This window comes from Lepus europaeus, chromosome 12 (genome assembly GCF_033115175.1).
Source record: "Lepus europaeus isolate LE1 chromosome 12, mLepTim1.pri, whole genome shotgun sequence".
Taxonomy (NCBI): domain Eukaryota; kingdom Metazoa; phylum Chordata; class Mammalia; order Lagomorpha; family Leporidae; genus Lepus; species Lepus europaeus.
Genome location: NC_084838.1, coordinates 44,002,442 through 44,015,275, shown reverse-complemented (window position 1 = coordinate 44,015,275; position 12,834 = coordinate 44,002,442).

Genomic DNA, 12,834 nt, shown 5'->3' with positions numbered 1-12,834 from the left:
ACACCACATTGGAACAAGTCTACATTCTCCAAGTAACATTGACTAATGACTCTGGATATTAAATATTTGCATGAGTTCAGAAATAAATTTCTGTCTAAACATAACATTATTGCCCTGAATCTGTAATGCTTATCATTACATTATCATACTCAATTGTCCTAAAGTCTTAATGCTCAAGTATTTCTCAAAAGTCCAAATCTAAAGTTTTATCTGAGACTCAGTACAAACTTGAGCTGTGAGCCTCTGTAAAATCAAAAACAAATTATATACTTACCAGATATAATGACATAACAGGCACAATTTATATATTTCCATTCCTAAATGTGATAACATTCAAGTATTAAAGATTAATCAGATCAAATTAATACTTCCTCATATGGATATCCAATTTTCCAGCATTATTTATTGAAGGGACTGTTTGTTCCCTAGTGTGTTTTCTTAGAACTTTTGTTGAGAATCAATTGGAGGCTTAACCTACTAGGCCATAGTACTGGTCCCTATTTTTTGTTTCTTTTCCAGTCTTTTTCTAGATAATTTTCTGTTACTTTTTCTTAGGTTTAATATTTTATGTTTTATCCTAAATCGTATGTGATATTAATCAAATGCAGTGTATTTCTCCTCTGAGTTATGTTCACAATTAGAAATCTGGTTTTTGCATTTTTAATACTTCCTACCTCTGCTTAACTTTTTGAATGTATAAAATACATTATAGGGGCCCCAGTAGTGGCACAGGTGGCTTAGCAGCAGTTTGCAATGCCAACAACTAATATCAGAACACCAGCTTGGGTCCTGGCTGTTCTACTTCATTTCCAGCTTCCTTCTTATATTCCTAAGAAAGCAACAGAAGATGGGCACCCATGTAGGAGACCAGGATCAAGTTCCTGGCTCTTGGCTTGAGTCTGGCTTAACTTAGCAGTTGCAGACATTTGGGGAGTGAACCAGCCAATGAAAGATTTATCTGTCTCTTTCCTTCTCTTTCTCTTTTTCTCTATGTCTCTGTCTCTTTCTATCAAATAAATAAATCTTAAAAAATTCATTATAGTGCATTTGATACCGTTTTTTGCTATTGCTAACAATTTCATTAGTTTTGGGTATATATATTTGATTAATTTTCTCCTTATGGATAATCTTTTCCTGCTTCTTGGATACCTGTTATTTTAAATGTTATATCTTACATTGTGATTTTTAAGATGTTAGCTGATTAATATTATTATTCCCATATTTTTGAGCTTTATTCATAGATAAGCTCAAGTTATTTGGGAACAGTTTGAGCATCTGGGGTCTTTTTTTTATTATTTGTTAAGCCAGATCAGTGTTGATCAGTTCTCAACCACAGTACTATTAACATCTAGGGGTAAATAACTCTTTTTGTGGAGTATGTCCTTTGTATTGTTGGGTATTTATAGGTATCCCTGTTCTCTACCCTATGATAGTAGACCCTTTCCCCACTTGTAACAACTACAAATATCCCCAGTCATTGCTAAAAATAATGACCATTGAGACACAAAATTGTTGAGAACATCAGGCCTAGGGCTAGAATTGTCCTACCACCAATACACTACTGAATCCAAAGCCTGTTGGTTTGAGTTTAAAGTTTAGATAATGAGAACAGTCATGATTACCAAAGATATATGAGCAACAGATATTGTTCTTTCTATTTCTTCAGAAGAAAACAGTTCTTACCTGACCTTGAGTGATTTTCTTGTAAATTAATCTGTTCTGAATCATCTTCAGATCCCTGGGACCCTTTCTCTGTACCATTTTCTTCTCTGAATCTGAGTTTTATAAACTCTAGTCACCTTGGCCATTCTGGTCATTCTGAAGTTAGCTTTATTTCTCTAACTTGTAACGACTGCTAGGTTTATTTTGAACTCATTCACTGTTGCCTAGTTTAAGAGCTCTTTCAAAACATGAGGATGGGACCACAATAGACTTGGGCTAACTTTTCTGTCTTTCTCTTGGGGACCACTAGTTTCATTGCTTCAAGATCACTATCAGAAAAATGTTGTTCTTTGATTATTTCAGGAAGGAGGACAAGTTTGGGTCACAGTATTCCACTTAAGCCAGAGAAAGAAATCATCTCCTAGAAAACTTCTAGAAAGGCCAGATGGTTCACTCCTCCTGGGGATTTTAATGTAATCAGCAAGGATGAGGTTCTTGCAGCAATGTTTTTAAAAGTTCCCCAATATTGTAATGTATATACATAGTAAACATCTGCATTAGAAGTGATTGCTGGAGTTATGATAGAATGGAGAAAAGTCCTTCCTGGGGAATTACGATTCAGCTGAGATTTAAATAACAAGAGATCACTCATGTGAATGTCTTAAAGAAAAACATCTTAGAGGTAGTGATTTGAGTAAATCACTTTATTAAGGATGTTTGGGGCCAGCGCTGTGTAGTAGCTGGTAAACTTCTGTCTGTAGTGCCTGCATCCCTTTTGGGCACCAGTTTGAGTGTCCACTGTTCAACCTCCAATCCAGCTCTCTACCATGGTCTGGCAAAGCAGTAGAAGATGGCCCAATTCCTTGGGCCCCTGTACCGATGAGGGAGACCCAGTAAAAGCCCCTGGCTCCTGGCTTTGGATTGGCCCAGCTCCAGCCATTGAGGCCATCGGGGAGTGAACCAGCAGATGGAAGACCTCTCCCTCTCACCCTCTGCCTCTGTCTCTCTGTAACTCTGCCTTTCAGATAAACAAATAAATCTTTAAAAGGAAATAACAAGGATATGTTTGACACTATGCTAAAAATGCAATAAAACAACCTCTGAAAGTTGTAAACTATAATTAAGAAATATATTAAACTGCCAACAAATATGGAATCATAGTTACCCAAATATCTACTACTTATTCAGTGACACTAAAGGGTTAACAAGTGGTTTCTTCCAACTCTAGACTCATGATTGTTTTACTGGCCTCTACAAGCAACTGACAATGAGAATACGTATTACTAAGATAATTCATAGATTTCTAGAACCAAGTACTCCTGAATCTTCTATCTTCTGCTACAAGAATTCATTCTGAATTTCTTTTAGGAACAAAATGAAATGCAGAAATTGTGGATGATTGATGGTTCTATTATATTCAGCCACAAAGGAGACTTATTAGCTCCAAAATAAAAGATTATTTTGTTTCAATACAAAATTTTATTTGAACAAAAAGTTGGACATGATATCAAATGGAAGAAAAGAATAGCTTCCTGAATTCTCTTAATACGGTTTGATTATCATCCCTTGCCAAGAAGCAAAAAATAGTTTCACTTGATGCTCAGATTTTCTTTTCTTTTTTAAAAATTTTATTTATTTGAAAGGCAGAGTTACCGAGAGAGAGAGAAAGAGAGAGAGAGAATCTTCCATCTGCTATGCACTCCCCAGATGGCTATAATGGCTGGTGCTGGGCCCGGACGAAAGCCAAGAGCTTCTTAGAGGTCTCCAAAGTGGGTGTAGGGGCCCAAAGACTTACGCCTCTTTTGTTGCTTTCCTAGGCACAACAGCAGGGAGTTGGATCAGAAATAGAACAGCTGGGAATTGAATTAGCGCCCACATGGGATTCCAGCAGTACAAACAGCGGCATTACCCACTACACCACAATGCTGACTCCAACTATCAGATTTTCTAAAACACATTTGTAGCTATACTCAAACTTTTAATGGACTTTTTAAAATTAAAGAAAATATCTTTTGAACACTGAAGTCTAAACTGTTGAAAGATTAAATGTGGGTACACTGGAAATGCTAAATTTTGCAAAGAATTATGATAGGATCTCTCTGCCAGTGTTCACTCCTACTCTGCCCTAAGTAAGTCATGAAATCAGATTATGTGGTTGAGAAAATTTGTCAGTTATGACTATCACTGTTTCTAAATAACTATTTTCCTTTGCTTGCCTGCAGTTCATGTAAACTTGAGAAGAATATAGGTTTATGATAACCACCCAATTCTCAGCATTGGGGAATATATTTCCCACTAGGTTAACAGTAATATTTTTAAGTTACCCTCAGTTTTCTAATATGCTACATAATCATAACAATTTAGATAGCTAGAGATTGGGATAATTTCTTTGAAATAAATAGCCAAGCATTTCATGCATCTCCAGCATACTCTAAATAGCATTCACTTTAAAAATGTTACCTTGCTAGTTGTAGTGTTCTTTGAAATTCATCAGATTTATAATGAAAATTATTTCTCATGAAATATTATCTTGGTTTCCTTTATTAGAAGATACTTTGATCTCTTCAAAAATGTGGAAATAAGTTACTTTTTAAAATTATTACTAACAAGGTAAACCTACCATACAACCAGCCATCCCACTCCTTGGAATTTACCCAAACGAAATTAAATTGGCAAACAAAAAAGCTGGCTGCACTTCTATGTTTATTGCAGCTCAATTCACAATAGCTAAGACCTGGAACCAACCCAAATGCCCATCAATAATAGACTGCATAAAGATATTATGGGACATGTACTCTATAGAATACTACACAGCAGTCAAAAACAATGAAATCTGGTCATTTGCAACAAGATGGAGGAATCTGGAAAACATCATGCTGAGTGAATTAAGCCAGTCCCAAAGGGACAAATATCATATGTTCTCCCTGATTGGCGACAACTAACTGAGCACCAAATGGGAAACCTATTGAAGTGAATTGGACACTATGAGAAACAGTGACTTGATCAGCTCTTGTCCTGACTCCAGATGTACAATGTAATACTTTATCCTTTTTAGTATTTTTGTTTTGTTCTAGTACTATTGGTTGAACTCTGTAATTAACACACAATTATTCTTAGGTGTTTAAATTTTAACTGAAAAGTGATCCCTGTTAAATATAAGAGTGGGAAAAAGAGAGGGAGGAGATGTACAATTGGGGACATGCTCAATCGGACTTGCCCCAAATGGTGGAGTTAGAAATGTGCCAGGGGATTTCAATGCAATCCCATCAAGGTGGCATGTACCAATGCCATCTCACTAGTCCAAGTGATCAATTTCAGTTCACAATTGATCACACTGATAGGTCTAAGAGTCAAAGGAATCACACAAACAAGACTAGTGTCTGCTAATACTAACTGATAGAATCAAAAAGGGAGAGAAGGATCCAACATGGGAAGCGGGATACACAGCGGACTCATAGAATGGCAGATGTCCTAAAAAGCACTGTGGCCTCAGAATCAGCCCTTAAGGCATTCGGATCTGGCTGAAGAGCCCATGAGAGTATTTTAGGCATGGAAAGCGAAGACACCCTGGAAAAAAAAAATTCCTCAATGAAAGATCTCTGCGATTGAGATCCCAGTGGAAAGAATGGGGCCATCAAAGAAGGAGGTACCTTTCTCTGAAGGGAGGAGAGAACTTCCACTTTGACTATGACCCTGTCAGAATAAGATCGAAGTTGGCGAACCCTAAAGGCTTCCATAGCCTTGGCAACTCATGATTAGAGCCTAGGGAGATTACTGACACCATAAACAAGAGTGTCAAATTGTTAAGTCAACAACAGGAGTCACTGTGTACTTATGTCTCATGTGGGATCTGTCCTCAATGTGTTGTCCAATACTGAAACAGTATTTTACATTTTGTGTTTCTGTGTGGGTGCAAACTGATGAAATCTTTACTTAGTATATACTAAATCGATCTTCTGTATATAGAAAGAATTGAAAATGAATCTTGATGTGAATGGAATGGGAGAGGGAGCGGGAGATGGGGGGGGTGCCAGTGGGAGGGAATTATGGGGGGGAAGCCACTGTAATCCATATACTGTACTTTGGAAGTTTAAAAAATTATTACGAACATGGTTGACATTTCTCTAATAATTTGTTAATTTTTAGTTAAAAATCATTGAAAAATCAAATCTTGCTAAAATGTTTACTTGAATGCATATAAAGCAGAATATCTATTCTGTTCCTATCTCAATCTATACTTATTTATAACATGAAGAATATTGAATCACTTTCAGTTTCATCCATTTCCAATACCAAAGCCTAAGCTACTTGTACAATTTTCTCATATAACTTGAATGTAATGACTTATTTTTGTTTTAATGCTACCCCATTTAGCCTCAGCTTCCACATGGTTCTGGTTAGTTATAATTTGTGGAACAATTTTAAGAGTTATTGGGATAAACTGCTTATCTCGAGGCTCCATTTGATACAAAGTCTTATATCATTTCTCTGCCATCTACTCCAAATTCTCCTTACTCAAAACAATTACTTCCAGTTGACTAGATTATATACTTGGCAGAGTGACTGAGAGCTTCATTCTTGAATGATCTATGCCTATTTTTGCCAAAACATAATTAGGCCCTTGTTGCTTTATGTTCAAGTGTGCAGTTGTAATTAGAAAAGTAATTATAAAAATATGTCCCATTTAATAAACTGAGTGTTAAACGTATTCTATCCTCCTTCATTATGTAATAGAAATCCTGCTTATTATAATGGTCAGACTCAAGTAATTTTGCAAATATAGAAACTGATTTCTGTGTTTGCCAGTGTATTCATATAAAGAGCCTAAAGTGACCCCCTGAAAATTATAGTTTCAAACTGAGTGGGTCTCCTCCTGTATCCTCAGATGAAAGCATCTCTCCCCCTAAAGACATCTAGACACACATAGGCTACAGATATTGAGATAGCATAAATTCTCCAAGTGAGAATCTTTGAGAGAGTGAATATAATCACTGTAACTTTTCTCTTTGTTTCCAAACTTTTGTTTCTAAAACATAAGTATAACTTTTAGGAACATTGTACTAAATAGTGATTATTTCTTTAATTAGCTCAAAGGATAGTATTCTACTTTTTAAGTATAGCATTTCCAAGCTAGTAGCTCAGAAGTGCCATCCCTTCATATTATCAGGCAAGTAAATTGAAGATTATGTAAAATGTGGTAAATTGCAGAGGATTCAGTGTCTATGTGCCTACCATGACACCTTTGCTGTACAATAGTTATTTTGTCCAAAGGGATGATATTATTTGAGATTTCTTTTTTTTTATTTTATTTAATGAACATAAATTTCCAAAGTACAGCTTATGGATTACAATAGCTCCCCCCCCATAACTTCCCTCCCACCCACAACACTCCCCTCTCCCACCCCCTCTCCTCTTCCATTCACATCAAGATTAATTTTCAATCATCTTTATATACAGAAGATCAATTTAGCATATTTTAAGTAAAGATTTCAACAATTTCCACCCACACAGAAACACAAAGTATAAAATACTATTTGAGTACTAGTTACAGCATTAATCAAACACCTAAGAATAATTGTGTATTAATTACAGAGTTCAACCAATAGTTTTAAGTAGAAAATAAAAAATACTAAAAGGGTAAAGTATTAAGTTCTTTTTTTTTCTTGTTTTTTTTTGTTATATAGTTATTATTTTTTTATTTAATAAATGTGAATTTACAAAGCACAACTTTTGTATTGTTGTGGCTTCCCCCCCCAACCTCCTCCCTCCCGTGGCCCTCCCCTCTCCCACTCCCTCTCCCATCCCACCCTTCATTGAGTTTCATTTTCAATTACCTTCATATACTGAAGATCAACATAGTATATACTAAGCAAGGATTTCAACAGGCTGCACTCACACATCCACACAAGGTATAGGGTATTGTTCAACTAGTAGTGTTTTTAAGTTTCATAGTAAAACACATTAAGGACAGAGATCCTACGTGGGGAGCATGTACCCAGTGACTCCCGTTGTTGATTTAACAATTAGCACTCTTATTTATGACGTCAGCAATCACCCGAGATGTGGGGAAATTAGTTACATGATGGTGCCCAAAGGAAGTAAGGTGGGCGGAATCCAAAATTGTTTACCACTAAAACTAATTGGCTGCGCAACATCAGGGGAGGTAACAAAACTAGTAACAAGTGTATAGACATATGGCTAGTCCTATAGAAATCCCCCCATAAGGTGATTTTTTAAGTGATTGGTTGGTCCTTAGCCCTGCCCCAATGACTCTGCAATTTTGTGCTATAAAAGGTACTATTATGCACAAAGTAAATGAGTCCTTGCTACTAGACTTGGCTCCCCGCTTTGTCTGACTGTCTCCGGGATCGGGAGGCTGGGGAACGGGCGAGCGGCGCACTCACCTTTCCTCTCACCCAGTCCATCCTGTACGGGTGGACTAAGACCCTGCACTGAGACTCTTGCTATGAGCTGTCTAGGCTATGGAAGCCCCATGAGTTCACCGACTCTGAACTTGTTTAGTCAAGGCCATATCACAGTGGAGGTTCCTTCCTCCCTTCAGAGAAAGGCGCCTCTCTCCTTGATGGCCTGTTCCTTCTGCTGGGGTCTTGTTCACCAGGATCTTTCATTTAGATTGTTTTTTGCCATCGTGTCATGGCTTTCCATGCCTGTGAGACTCTCGTGGACCTTTTAGCCAGATCCGAATGTCCCAAGGGTTGATTCTGAGGCAGGAGTGCTGTTTTGGGCGTTTGCCATTCTATGAGTCTGCTGTGTGTCCTGCTTCCCCCACAGGATCATTCTCTCCCTTTTAATTCTATCCTTCATTATTTGCTTACACTGGTCTTATTTGTGAAATCTCTTCGACACACACCCTATCTTTTTGATCGGTTGTGTATTTATACTTATCACTTTACCAAGTGCGCTGGCATTGGTACCTGCCTCCTTGGTAAGATTGAGTTGAAATCCCCTGGAACATTACTAGTTCCACCATTGGAGGTAAGTCCGAGTGAGCATGTGCCAACCTATATATCTCTTCCCTCTCTTATTCCCACTCCTATGTTTAACAGAAATCACTTTTCTGTTAATTTTAAATGCCTAAGAATGATTGTGCATTGATTACAGAGTTCAACCAGTGATCTTATGTAGAACAAACAGAGCAACAACAACAACAACAACAAAAATACTTAAAAGGAATAAAATAGTAAGTTGTTCCTCAACAGTCTAGACAAGGGCTGATCATGTCATTGTCTCTCATAGTGTCCATTTCACTTCAATGGGTATCATTTTAGATGCTCATTTAGTTGCCATTGATCAGGGAGAACATATGATATTTGTCCCTTTTGGACTGGCTTATTTCATTCAGAATGATGTTTTCCAGCTTCCTCCATTTTGTTGTAAATGCCCGGATTTCATTGTTTTTTATTTGAGATTTCATGTCAGAAGACCAAATACTAAGTCCTGGGATATTAGTGTTGTGTGTGAGCAGTAAAGATAAACCTATACTTGTTTTTTTTTTTTTTTAATAAATACGTGTTTTTTTTTTTTTTATGAAGATTTATTTGAAAGTCAGAGTTACACAAATAGAAGAGAAACAGAGAAAGAGAGAGAGAGAGAGAGAGAGAGAGAGGTCTTCCATCCGATGGTTCACTCCCCAATTGGACGCAATGCTCGGAGTTGCGCCAATCTGAATCCAGGAGCCAGGAGCTTCTTCTGGGTCTCCCACATGGGTGCAAGGGCCCAAGGACTTGGGCCATCTTCTACTGTTTTCCCAGGCCAGAGAGCTGGATCAGAAGTGGAGCAGCCAGGTCTTGAACCGGCACCTGTATGGATGCCGGCACTTCAGGGTGTTATCTCGCATGCCCCATCTGTACTTGTGACATGTATTAATACTGATTCAGATGTATCTTTGCCTTTTTTAGATGTAATGGTACCAATATATCCATCTTGCTACCAAGTGGCTGTGCTGACTCTTATCTTTATGCAGAAGGTACCATATCTGTGGAGCAGTATTGTTTCTGTTTTGTATAGGTCAGATAATCAGCAGTACTATTTTAAAGACATATTACCATTCCAATTCTCTGTCAAATATTTCTTCTTACCCACTTACTGTCTTCATTTGATACCTTCACTAGCGGTAACAGTCAGGCCAACATTGCCATACATACATCTCGTGCTCTGTTCATTTCACTTTAATTTTGTAAACATCCTTTTCTGAAGGTCTGATGACAGTTTGCACATTCTAATATGCCTTTGAGATTTTTAAAAAGTTATTTCTCACAAAAATGTTAGTTCACGTAAGCAGATAGAGACTGGAGATGTACACCTGGTAGAATAACTTGTTGCCACAATTCTTCAGCTCCCTCCTACGTTCTTACTTATTGTCACGGCCTCATAGTGAGCCAAGCAAAGCCCAAACTAAGGCTCTTGACTTTGTGCTAAACTGTATTATAAGCATTGGCTGATGAAATGTGGCGGAAGTGACAGTGCATTAGTTCTAAATCTCCGCTTTCTGAGGTCTCCTCACCTGTCTCTGGTTGCTTTTATATTCATCTTCCATTCCAATTAACCCACTATTAGAGAACAAAGGAAAACATAGGCAGAGCCACCCCAGTCACCACAATTCGAAGGAGAGCTATCCTATTAAATCAATACTTTGTCAGTTAAATCTGAGTTTACTCAGAGATTGCAAACAATAATAAAGTGTTACAGGTTCTGTGTTATTTTTTATGCATCCTTAGATGGAGGACATATGATTGATATTTGTGTACTAGAAACAAAAGTTGTCTATGTTTCATTAGGAAGGTGTGCAAAAATACATACTGGGCAAGCCAAGAGACAAGGTAGGGGTATCTCCAAAGAACACATGAATGACAAAAATATTTTAGACACTTACCAAAACAAGATGAAATCATATGAAATCAGTATTTATATAAGTAATGTCTTACCTGCTCCTTACTTTTTTCCTCTCTCCAGGTCAATAGTGGGAGAAGCAGGTGCTGTGTCAGGGAATGGAAAGCATATTTTTATGACAACCTATTTTATGAATTTCCTTTTTACATTAAATTGAAAAATTACTCATTTCACTTTGGCAGGAACAAAATTGACTTTTATTATTTGAGATACAATTTCAAATCATGGGGCCAAATCAAAATTTCATACATGAATGAGAAGAAAACCTCCTATTTAGAGGGAATTTGAGCCAGCAGTGTGGGAAAGAATAAGCTTACTTCCAAATTGAATTCCAAAAGTGTTTCTTTGCAAACTCATCACTTTTCTACAACACTACAATTTCATCCAGACTGTCATTCACAAATAACTAAAACTTAATACTTTGTAAATATGAAAAATTTAGTAGTTTTAACAACAGCTGTTTTTTTCTTATTATAATGAGATGTGAAAAGAATTTAAATAATCAAACACATAGGAGGTGATACAGTTTTCTTTTTAGATTATAGTATAGTGTATGTACTTCAATATGTTTTGTTCTCCAAATTTTTCTTGAAATGATTATCAGCAGTATAAAATTTAAGTGGAATCTATAACAACAATAAAAATAATCTTGGCTACTACAATGGTTAGCTGATTTGTCAATTTGTCTAAGAGCCAGTAACCATATATTTGGCTAAATATCAGTTTAGAGACACTGAAAGAGATTTTTTTAGATGAAATTAAATTTTGTAAGTTACTTGGCTGTGAAAAATGTATTATCCTTCACAACATGGCGGGGGGGGGGGTGCTCATGTAATCAGTTGAAAGCCTTTATAGAAAAAAAAAAAATCTGAGGTTCTATTATAAAGATAGAATTCTGCTACCCAACTGTAATCAGACTCATGCCGTAACATCACTTTTTCCCTGGTCTTCTCTGTCAAACTGCCCTCCAGAATTCTGACTTACTAAGCTCTATAGTCTTGAACAATTTCTCATATGGGAGACAGAAAGTGGGAGGGAGAACACACATGTACTCTACTGGACTCTATAGTTTCTGTTTTCTCAGGATAACTTTGACTAAAATAGTACCCACTAGCAGATTAAAGATTTTGAGGCAACTGGGGGTGGGGGTTAAAGTTAAGGAATTTTGGGAAATCAGAATGGAAAATTCTCAAGATAATGCAGAATTGTAGAATGGGATGCTAAACAAATTTCCAACTAGAGATCCAGAAAAATCTTAATAATTTGTCAGCACAGAAATATGTAAAGAGCAAAGCACCTTGTAAAGCCAAGGGCTATGTTGGAATAATGTTCAATCTGACTTACAAATATAAAAATAAAACTTTGAGTGGAAAAATTTTATATTAATAATTTTCAAAAGTGTTTTACATAAATACTATAATGTATTACTTGTATTTCTGTATTAAACCAACAAAATGAATGTATAAATAATTATACATATATGTATATATAATATATATATATATATACTTTCAATTACCTCCTAAAGTCACAAATTCAACATGATATGATTGTGCTTTAGGTAAAAAGATACATTTTCATGTGGATAATATTAAAATTCAGTGATAGAAATATAGTGGAATTCAAGTAGGCTTGATTCTTGGATTGGTCAAGTTCTTTTTTATTGAAATTTTGAAAGAAGATTATAAGCGTAGTAGAATATAGCTGTGTAGAATAAACTTTAGACAAAACTTCTATAACTTATAGCTTAACCACAAATCCTGTCACATCTTTGGATTCTATCAGGCTCCCTTGAGCTTCTTTGCTACTTTAGAAACTGGATCAATATTTTCCCCCATGTCCAAAAAAGCTTTTTGACAAAGGAAAAGAAAGAATAACATATACTTTTCCATAGTGTTATCTAAAACAAATATTTGAGACTCTGAAATCAGATTGAAGTTTTGCTATCTAACACACTTCCACTCCTATTAAACTTTACTTTGGAATTTAACTTTTACTTGTAGAATAGACCTGTCCATATTTCTTTTAATTTTTTTTTCCATTTTTACTAATCTATTGGTTTTGTAGAAGTAGAATATATTACGTTACTAAGAATATCTGGCTCATTCTAAGTTAATATCTTTCCAAACATATTTCCTGTTTTATTATTCCTCTGTCCGGGAAGCATTTTTTCTCTCAAATGAACATTTTAAAAATTAGATTATTGTTCATAGCCCTTGTATATACTCTTAAGGAACAGTGTTTTGTGTTTTCTACTTACTA